The sequence below is a fragment of the Acyrthosiphon pisum genome, chromosome A3, assembly GCF_005508785.2.
Source record: "Acyrthosiphon pisum isolate AL4f chromosome A3, pea_aphid_22Mar2018_4r6ur, whole genome shotgun sequence".
Taxonomy (NCBI): domain Eukaryota; kingdom Metazoa; phylum Arthropoda; class Insecta; order Hemiptera; family Aphididae; genus Acyrthosiphon; species Acyrthosiphon pisum.
The window spans coordinates 39,971,690-39,982,448 of NC_042496.1; the positions used below are offsets into that span (position 1 = coordinate 39,971,690).

Below are 10,759 nucleotides of genomic sequence, written 5' to 3' on the forward strand. Positions count from 1 at the left end.
CACTTGTAAGACGGAGACAACACATGCGGGTATCACGTCCTCTTAATATTTATATTTGACACTTGCATTTATGTAAAAACGAGTGTAAACAGTAAAATATATAACCTTAATATTATACGGATCCGTCCACTTCATAATTAAAAACAAAGTTCATTATTTTTGCTATACAATCTCTGAACTCAATAAATACGAGTGCTTTGGAATCCTTCTTTTAAAATGTCAATCTCAAAAAATATTAAAGCTAAAACACAATTATTAAACATATAAATAGATATATATTTAAACACGTTTATATTATATTTTGTCTCATTTTATATCATATTCTATTTGTAAAATATTCATTATATATTATACTTTATGCGAAACTGTTAAGCTCAAATAATTCAATACAGTATATATTATTCTCAACCAATTAAAAATTAATTGTATTTAAATGTCGTGGATATACCTATATAGTAATTTTTACGGCTGTAATATAAGGTACTCGCTGAAAATACGCCAAACATATTGATTATTCATTTATCATTTATATATACCCACTCATATTAGGTCACTCGTGCAAGTAATTGAATAGATTACTAATTGAAACCGTTTTTAGTTTTTATTTATAACATTGTCGTAAATTTCTAAAATGTGTCAAACATGTTAAGTTTAACAGTTCAACTACATCACATCGTGAGTAGGTAATAAATTAATAACTTAATATACATTTAAAAGTCTTACGTACAGTATACTATAATATAACTAATGTCTGCAGCTATAAAATCATCAATATTAAAAACAACTTTTGCGCTGTAAAGTCAATGCAATTTCAAAAATGATTCTGAATTCCAATATATCGACGTTTTATCCATTTATTTGTAAATTATTATTGATTATAGAGATAATATTTATGATATGATTTTGATTAGGATAATTAATGATGACGTATACCATTAATTATTTAGATAATGCCCAACTTCATTTCTTACTAATCATAACTATAGTTATATAGTTATATATATATGTGACTATGTACTATGCGCGTACCTATTAAAATAACAGAAGGGTTGCACGAGTGTTCCAACTCTATTAGTTTGTCTACGGTTATATCGAATAGATAACTGTGGCGAATTATTTTAAGTACATAATTACTTGTAATCGTGATCCATCTAAAATTAAAAATTTGAGTCGAGTTTACATTTCATGTTAGGTCAAAAGGTCCTGCACGCCTATAATTTAAAAAATTTAAATATTTTTAACAGTTGAAATAAACTAAATGACTAATACTATATAATCAATACAAATTGTGATTGTATAATTTTCAAAACGAATAAATACAAGCATATTACTTATATTTTGTTCACAAATAAAATAATTTTAAACAGGTTTAACTATAATAGCCACTTTTTTAAATGTTTGACATTTTTTTTTTTCAATAATGTTATCATCAAGTATATTTTTAGAATATAATTAGTATATTTGGGATGTCTGTATATTATATAAATTGAATATTGTTTTCGAAATATAGCGTTTAATTTGCATCAATCCGGAATGTTTAAAATAGGTAGATATACTACATTAGTATACCTACTCATCAACCTCTACATAATTTAATAAATGTCTCAAATCTTATATTGTAACTTGTATAGTTGTACATTACTTGCATATAGATACGTCTATACATAATAAAGATATAATATTGTTGCATTAGATGATAAGTATGATATGTAATGTAGCTATAGCTGAGTATTTCTCCAAGACCATAGATGATTAAATCTGAGCGTTTTAAAGCTCACTATAAAATATAATTATATGCATTATATGTATGTGGAGTTAATGTTAAATGTTGTATCGACATTTTTTTTTTTAATTTGTAAAATTATTCAAACGCGACAGCAATCACTGTTAAGTTACCCCTATGATGTTTTGTATATCTTGTCCTTAAAAATATGTTTAAACAGAATAATCACAAGAAAACTATTCCATATATATACTAAATATTATACTATATTAAAATATAGATACGTAACTATATTATACTATACTATATTATAACGTATACGTATTGTTTTATATACCCGCATTATTTTTCAATTTTATCAATGTCAAGGCTTTTTTCTCTTCGGTTGTATGTGTCCTTCCAGACTGTTTATCTTCAATTATTATCTGTAAAATGAATAAATGTCAATTAGAAAGTGAATTGTGTTTTTTTTTTATATACACCTACCTATATAATTTGTACTTAGTACCATTGATTATATAATCAATGTTAGTACCTACCTATAGCTATAAGTATGTCCTATTATAATGGATTAATTATTTTTTTTAATGCTGTATTTATGCTAAAATAGATGCCATTTTATAGATATTTAGTTGCTTAAGCAAAAAGTAATTTGAAAATGTAGAGTGAACGAATTATTCTCTAGGCGATATATGGAGAAAATACTCCCATATGTTTATAAACTAAGGTCAATTTCTGCACCCCCTAGTTATATTTTAGCCAAGTGCCACCTATGCATACACATAAATATGAGCACCCATACAAGTGATTATGTATACCTGTACCCACATGTGAGGGGTAGAAATCCAAAACGCGTTATGGCCAAAATTAACAAAATCGAGTTGGGTATCGCCTGTCGTCGTCAGGATAGATAAAAAATTTACTACTTATTTCCTGGTCAATTTTGCCATTAAAAATGACAGGTAAATCCAAAACAAACATTTTCCATACATAAAAATTATATTTAGAAAATCAAAACGAAGACTTACTATTGCCCATATTAAAATAATAGACACCAATCATTAATGCTATACCAAAACGTACTATTTTTATGTTATGCCAAAACGTACTATTACCCGTTTTTTAAGTATACCTATACAATATACATGGGGAAGTAACAATTTCGTGGTAACCGGTAGGTAACGAATTAAATAATCGATCTACAATGTATTTATCTATCCAGGATTATATATTAATATTATATTATATAACATTAGATCATGAAGCAATCACATAATCTATATCCATGGCCTTAATATAGCATATTATACACATTACTTAACCAGAACATAGTTTAAAATAATAAACATATTATATAGGTAGGCACCTCAACCTACTGCCGAAATATAAAAAGCAACTTGACCGACAAGCAACTACAAACAAACTTAAAAAATAAAAAATAAAAATAAATTGCAAAATCCTGCAGTCCCAGTACCGATATAGTTAGCTAGTACCTATTTATCAGGGGTCTCCAACCTATGGCCCGCCAAGCTAATTTATGTTTTGAAAATAATATATTTATTAATTTATAATATATCTAATATTTTAATTTAGTTTTCATTGTTTTTAATTTATTGAATTAATTAAATAAAATTAATATATTCGTTTTTTTCTTTCGGTGTTATTCGTAACAGCTTATAATAAAAAATTATACGTCTATATTATACTAATTACTAACACTAACTAATAATAGAAAAACTCGTTATAAAATACAAAAAGTATATTAACAAATCTTAATTGTTCTAAATAAATCTTATCTATTCTTCAAATTTCTTAACCGATCTATTCATCTAAAAATGTTGGACTGCGATTCCAAAGCGTATCTCAATTTTGTCCGCCGTAAAAAAAGGTTGGGAACCCCTGTCCCCTGGTATATATAATCTCACCATGCAGACATCATTACCTGCACCAGAGCAAGAATTGAGCACACTAGGAACATAACATCAACCACATCTACTCCAGCATGAAAAAAAACAACTGCAGGTACATAGGAGCAAATAGCGTTTGGTATTTGAGGGGGCTAAAGCCTTGCTTTGATAATATTGAATAAGCTTAAAATAAAATGTAGGAAATGTTTGGCGGGCTATGGAAATTTTTGGGAGGGCTTAGCCCCTAAAGCCCCCTCCCCCTATTTGTGCCTATGTGCAGGTAATGCAATGAAAATCGTTTTACATTGACCAAAATATAAAAACCCCTGGTCAAGGGGCCTCGCTACAGTCATTATTTAAGGGGCATTTTTAGGCAATTTCTAATTTTGTCATAGCCGCCCGGGATCTACGTGTAAGTTGTAAATGATTATGTGAAATTAAATGCGGGTATCCTCTTTCGTACACGCATGCAGGGGCGCCGAACTATATTTTAAAAGGGGGGGCAAGTAAAAAGTTATACGGACTACCACCTCCGTTTATGCCTGCTTCCGTGCTGCATATGTATACATTAATAGCTTATTAGCAACATAATTCATAAGTAGTTTGCTGGGGTACCCACGGACCCCCACGACCCCACCCACCGAAAAAAAGGGGGGGGCGGTTGCCCCTCTTGGGTTATAGGTTCGGCGCCACTGCACGCATGCATATGTAAATAACTATCGATAAACCATAAAAATTTCACTACACGAATCTTACAAATCATACATTTGTTTTGACAAAATTAAAGTTAGTTAACGTGGTCTGATTTTGATTCTGAAAAAATATTTGAATTCAGCAGACGAATGTGTGTAGATCGTATGAAACATTTTCCGTTTTTAATATTAATTTTAATTTTGATACGAAAAAGTTTTCAATTACAGTTCATAATAATATAAAATTTAGTTCTGACAATGTGCTTCGTAGGATCTATAGACATTTAAAAAAAAAAATTTGAACTCACCAGATAACTGTAATTTTTTTTCACAATCAAAATCGGACAACGTTAAGTAACTTTAATTTTGTCAATACTTTAGGTCTTTTCAGCTGATGGCAGTAGCAAGGCGCCTTAAATAATAATATTTTACAATTTAGGTATTGAATTCAAATATACATTTTTCAGGAGTCAATTCAAGGGTCGAATTCATATTTACCGAAAATTGGAAAAAAATTCAGTGGTAACCCGCCGTTAATCGCACGTCGTGTAATGTTGAACAGGTTTGCAGATGTAACAACCGTGGATATCTTTCACTATTGTTCCATGTTTTCGCGCCTCCATCGCGTATTGCCGCCAACTGCCAATATAGAAAATAAAAAAACAAAGATTGCCAAAATTATTAATTAATGAAATATTGAAATCTTACACTCATTAGTCAGTAGTAACCGTTCGTCCAATATTGTTCTTTTAGCATTGTGTAAAACTCTGGAAACCGTAAGCCATTTGGTTCCTTCGCATGCATTTTCTCGGCTCGCCATGTCTGGGAACACTGCCAGAACACGTCATAATAATCACAAGTCATGACAAGTATTTTCTATTAACCGTTCGACGACCAACCGGTGCCCACCTGTCGAGCTACATATAGTACATAGAGAAGAGCTGAGAGTTCGTACTTCAGATAGTACTTCAGTTAGTTCATGCTTCACAGGAGTGACGTCGTAACAGTGCTGAGAATACGTCGGAGTTTTGCCGTGTTGGACTTTTGCAGCTTGCTGATTGTCGGTCCATAAATATCAGCTAACCGGATTAGTTTCTATTTCGGTATGTAGTAGTTGTACTGCTTTTGTTAGGTCGGTTAGGACTTCCGCCATTTACTATCGTACCCTCACATCGCACAATACAATGGAGCTTACGATTACTAATGCGCGAGATGCATTAATATATAAATATACTTTTTTTTTTTTTTTATCGAAATACGAATTAGGTACCTCATAATATCTAGGATTTTTACAACTTTCGCCATGGCAAGAGTTCTGATTATACTATTGTTCCTGATCGTAATTATTTAAATTTTACTGTTGGAACAGCATTAGGTAACTCATAATCTTTGCTTTATCATAGAATTTTATGTGGTGACGAGAGGTGACCGCAGAAAATATCAACCTGTAGGTATTCTGTACCAGTATCAGTCTACTCTGATGACTGGAAGTGTGGTGCAGTAGATTTAATTTCAATTATTATTCGTCCCTTCAGATGAATGTTTAACAATTTTTCCTCACTGTAGATTTGTATTGCAAATAATGAAGATCTGTTCTACTGATTCAGCACTGAACTAATTGAGCCACGAGACACTGATAGTACAGCCTGTGACTTACAAACTCCACTTGTGACTGGTGAGTATTAATATCATACTTGAAAACGGATTGTATTAATAAGAGAAGTCGATCTCAGCAGTTAGTCTAAGTCAACTTTCGCCATGGCAAGAGTTCTGATTATACTATTGTTTCTGATCGTAATTATTTAAATTGTACTGTTGGAACAGCATTAACTCATAATCTTTGCTTTATCATAGAATTTTATATGGTGACGAGAGGTGACCGCAGAAGATATCACCTGTAGGTATTCTGTACCAGTATCAGTCTACTCTGATTACTGGAACTGTGGTACAGTAGATTTAATTTCAATTATTATTCGTCCCTTCAGATGAATGTTTAACAATTTTTCCTCGCCGCAGATTTGTATTGCAAATAATGAAGATCTGTTCTACTGATTCAGCACTGAGCTAATTGAGCCACGAGACACTGATAGTGCAGCCTGTGACTTACAAACTCCACTTGTGACTGGTGAGTATTAATATCATACTTGAAAACAGATTGTATTAATAAGAGAAGTCGATCTCAGCAGTTAGTCTAAGTCAACTTTCGCCATGGCAAGAGTTCTGATTATACTATTGTTCCTGATCGTAATTATTTAAATTGTACTGTTGGAACAGCATTAACTCATAATCTTTGCTTTATCATAGAATTTTATGTGGTGGCGAGAGGTGACCGCAGAAGATATCACCTGTAGGTATTCTGTACCAATAACAGTCTACTCTGATGACTGGAAATGTGGTGCAGTAGATTTAATTTCAATAATTATTTGTCCCTTCAGATGAATGTTTAACAATTTTTCCTCGCCGTAGATTTGTGTTGCAAATATTAAAGATCTGTTCTACTGATTCAGCACTGAGCTAATTGAGCCACGAGACACTGATAGTACAGCCTGTGACTTACAAACTCCACTTGTGACTGGTGAGTATTAATATCATACTTGAAAACGGATTGTCTTAATAAGAGAAGTTGATCTCAGCAGTTAGTCTAAGTGCCAATTTTATTAGTTAAGTGAACGTGATACCCGCGTGTTGTCTCCGTCTTACAAGTGCATAACATAGCAAAATGTATGCTCAGCAGAACTCGTGTAGCTCCGTTAATTTAAAAATTAGAGTGAATTGACCTTTTATAAAATCTAAAGGTAGGATTATTATTTTGGCAACACCATGGGCTTTTATTATATTTTAATTTTAAAGGGAGTATTTTAAGATGTACCAACAGATTTACAATTGCCAAATACTCATAACTCGCTGTAAAATTAAAATATATTAAAGAGCCTATGTGAATTCACTCTAATTTTAAACTAACAGAGCCACATATGTTCTGCTACGTCTTGTAAGACACATCACATGCAGGTAGCACGTTCTCTTAATGTGTCAAATATAAAAATATGACATTTCTACAAACTATTGATCAATGATGGTCAAACAGCGTACACTTCTTTACATATTTATGTTCTAGAGGTATTTAAAAATAAAAGCTTATCAAAACATACATAAAAAGAGCCAGTCCGGTCACCCTTATATTGCACCTACATACCTAATACAATTTTAACTATTCAACATTGAAAAAATACAAAACATAATATTTAATATTGAGAATTTTCTCAGTAGGTAAATATAATTCCAATTTTTAAACTGAACATTGAAAATATCAATGGAAAAGTAAGGACTAAATGCCAAATTTGTCTATGGATACATTTCTTCATTGTGGAAATATTTTTCCAAATATCAAAAAACTTTTACAATTGTTTGCAACATTGCCATATACTCATTACTCATTAATGCCTGCCATGAACAAAATTTTTATAAATTCTAACTATGCAAAAAAACAACAAAGCAGATTGGCTTTAGCTTAATATATACAAAAAAGAATAAATTAATGAGGTTGAAGAAATAAAACTATTTTCATGAAAGGCACAGAAAAATTTGGTAATAACTAATAAGCATGATACTATAATACTAAATTATTAAACAGTGCTGTGCTAAAATTCATTGGCTCCTCAGGGCAATGATATTAGGCACTCCTATTAAACATACTACACCTTTTAAATTTTATATCTTTTGCCCCACCCAAGAACATTGGCATGGCTCTATGTAATGATTTATAATGAAAAAAAATTTGTTCTGTTATTTTTTATTTATAAATTATGAAGTATAATTAGTTTTTTAAATTTTTTATTATATATGTCTGTATATTTGAATTGTGCTGCTATATAATTATACCACAAATTTAGGTTATTTAATATTAATAAGAGTATAGTTGTAACTGGCTAATTAATGGTACAAAGTATATACAATACAAAATAATAATTTTATTGTCTAAATTAGTCATTCATTTCGTTTTAGTTGTTACATATTCTCATATTTATTGATAGTAATAAATCAGAACTGTTAATCATTATATCTCAAATTAAAGATCCAAATCAGTGTAAAATTATTCCTCACCAGTTAGGTTAGGTGCTAATATCACGGTGATTTTTGCACACCAGATTGTATGAAAGAATGTCTAATTTATCTTGCTTCAAATGGTTATAAGCTCATTAATATTAACTTATGCCGATAATTGTTATAAGTTTGATTATATAAATTTGAGATGGCCTCTGAATACTGATAAATTCAAAAATTGCAATAGATTGCTAATTGGCATATAAAGAAAAACCATTTAATTAAATAATTAATACATTTACCTTACAATTTTAATTAATTGATCTAGTAGTTAGCTTATAATTTATATTAATGGACTACTTAATTTAAATATAGATGCGGAAATTATTTGTTATGCTGATGATACAGTATTATTGCTACAGGATAAAAATGTTGAAAACTTATATATTAAAGCAATTAGAATATTTTATGCAGTTAAAACATGGTTCGATAATAATCTACTTGAAATTAATTTAAATAAAACCAAATGCGTTATATTTAATATACAACATATAAACATTGACTAATTTAAAATTAATTGATCATGCATTATACTGTTTAGCGACTAATGATCCTAATTTCTCATGTAAAATTATTGAAAAAGTTGATTACATTAAATATTTAGGATTATTTATTGATTCAAAATTAAAATGGAATTATCACACAAACTATTTAACGCAACAGTTACGCAAATTCTTTTATGTCTTTCTAAACCTGAGAGACATACTTACAAAAGAGCAATTGAGAATAATAAATATGTCATTTGTACAGTCTATTATCTCCTATGGTATAGAAATTTGGGGATGCACTAATGATATCCATCTAAACAATTTAAAAATAACACTTAACAAATTAATTAAATTCATATTTAAATTATCAAATAGTACAAATACAAATTTTCATTATAGTGAACTTAATTTTTTTGTATTGATAGATTATTTAAAAAATGTTTGTTATTATTACTATATAAGCACAAAAATATTATTTTAGTAAGTAATCATAATTTTAATACTAGATTTAAGAAAAAAATTAATTTAAATTTGTATAAATTCCAAAAGTCTTTTGGTCTTAGAAGTTCGTTTAATACAGCTATTACGTTATGTATTGATTTAAAAATTAATTTTAACATTATAAAAAATTATCATGATCATACATTTAAGCACAGTATTCTTTAGTTAATCTAACTTCATATTGCTTAATCATTTGTACTTGTTGTCTTACTTATTTTTATTTATTTGTTTTTTACTGTTCTAAAATGTCTATGTATATTCAATTCCTAATTGTTTACTATCTTCCAATCATATATAATGTTCAGATATAGCTATAAGCCTAATAACTTAGAACTCCATCTCCAACACAAATGTTAACTTATAGGAGGTGTGCAGAAAATAGTTTATTTTCTTTTTTTTTTTTAAAGTAATTATTTTGTTTTATAATACCTATTTTGTACTAAAATATAGTTAAAAGTTGTTTTCAAGAATATTCATACATTAGTATTTCACAATATTGTACACATAATATTTAAATATAATATATCAGTATTATACATTTATCACAATATTATTTAATAAATGCTTGGAATTAAAATATATAAGAATACCTAACTTCTTATTTAAATAGTTTTTCATAATAATAATTTTATCAATAATATTATATTCGACTTTTAAATACAATAACTTATCCATGTTCAAATTAAAAAAAGGTGGGTAAGTGGATGTCCCTCTGCTGTATAGTAGGTTACAAGTGGGTTACTGTATAATGGATAGTATTAAATTTGAATTCAATGATATAATATCACTGTATAAGAAAAACGATTCTGAGCGGAGACGGTTTATCAGTCTAGATATTAGACATACATATTATAGGTATACTTATCTATAGTATTATTAATAATTTTAAAATTAATCATATCACAATATCCATTAGGTAACGCATTATACATCAACAACAGACCGTAGTGCTATCATAGATATATAATAGTATACTTTAGAAGTTTCAAGTACCCACAAATAATATTATACAATCACAACAAAATAACTAAAATAGTTATTCCAGGTTTTTTAATATGTAATTTCGTCCAAATTTGAACTTAAAATTACTATAAAAATAAACTGTGCTTATGTATTTCTTAGAAATTTTAGTAACAGAATTAAATATTTACGTGGAATCTTGTTTTAAATTTTCAATCCTTAAATATAAAAGTTGAACATTTTATAATTTTTTAACTACAAAATAATTATTCAATTTTAAATTTGATAAATTTTGTCTAACTTCAAATGCTTATAAAAAAAAATTGTGCCTATGTATTTGTAATATTTTTCAACTGCTATTGTAACAATGTATCAGGAGCCCTGTAT

The 10,759-nt window shown here is 29.0% G+C and overlaps 1 protein-coding gene across 12 annotated transcripts in view; it reads left to right on the forward strand.

The window, feature by feature from the left end:
• Positions 1 to 5,034: 5,034 nt before the first annotated feature.
• LOC100571594 overlaps positions 5,035 to 10,759 on the forward strand; it is a 12,945-nt gene continuing 7,220 nt past the window's right edge. The window contains exons 1-6 of one of the 12 annotated variants that reach the window (XM_029491237.1): positions 5,035 to 5,425; positions 5,889 to 5,997; positions 6,177 to 6,267; positions 6,339 to 6,447; positions 6,627 to 6,669; positions 6,758 to 6,897. The gene's annotated coding sequence lies outside the window, so the exon portion shown is untranslated. Of the gene's footprint in view, positions 5,426 to 5,501; positions 5,770 to 5,888; positions 5,998 to 6,176; positions 6,268 to 6,307; positions 6,448 to 6,626; positions 6,670 to 6,757; positions 6,898 to 10,759 lie in introns of those variants that run through there. The other 11 variants (XM_029491238.1, XM_029491239.1, XM_029491244.1 and 8 more) reach the window with 11 other exon arrangements.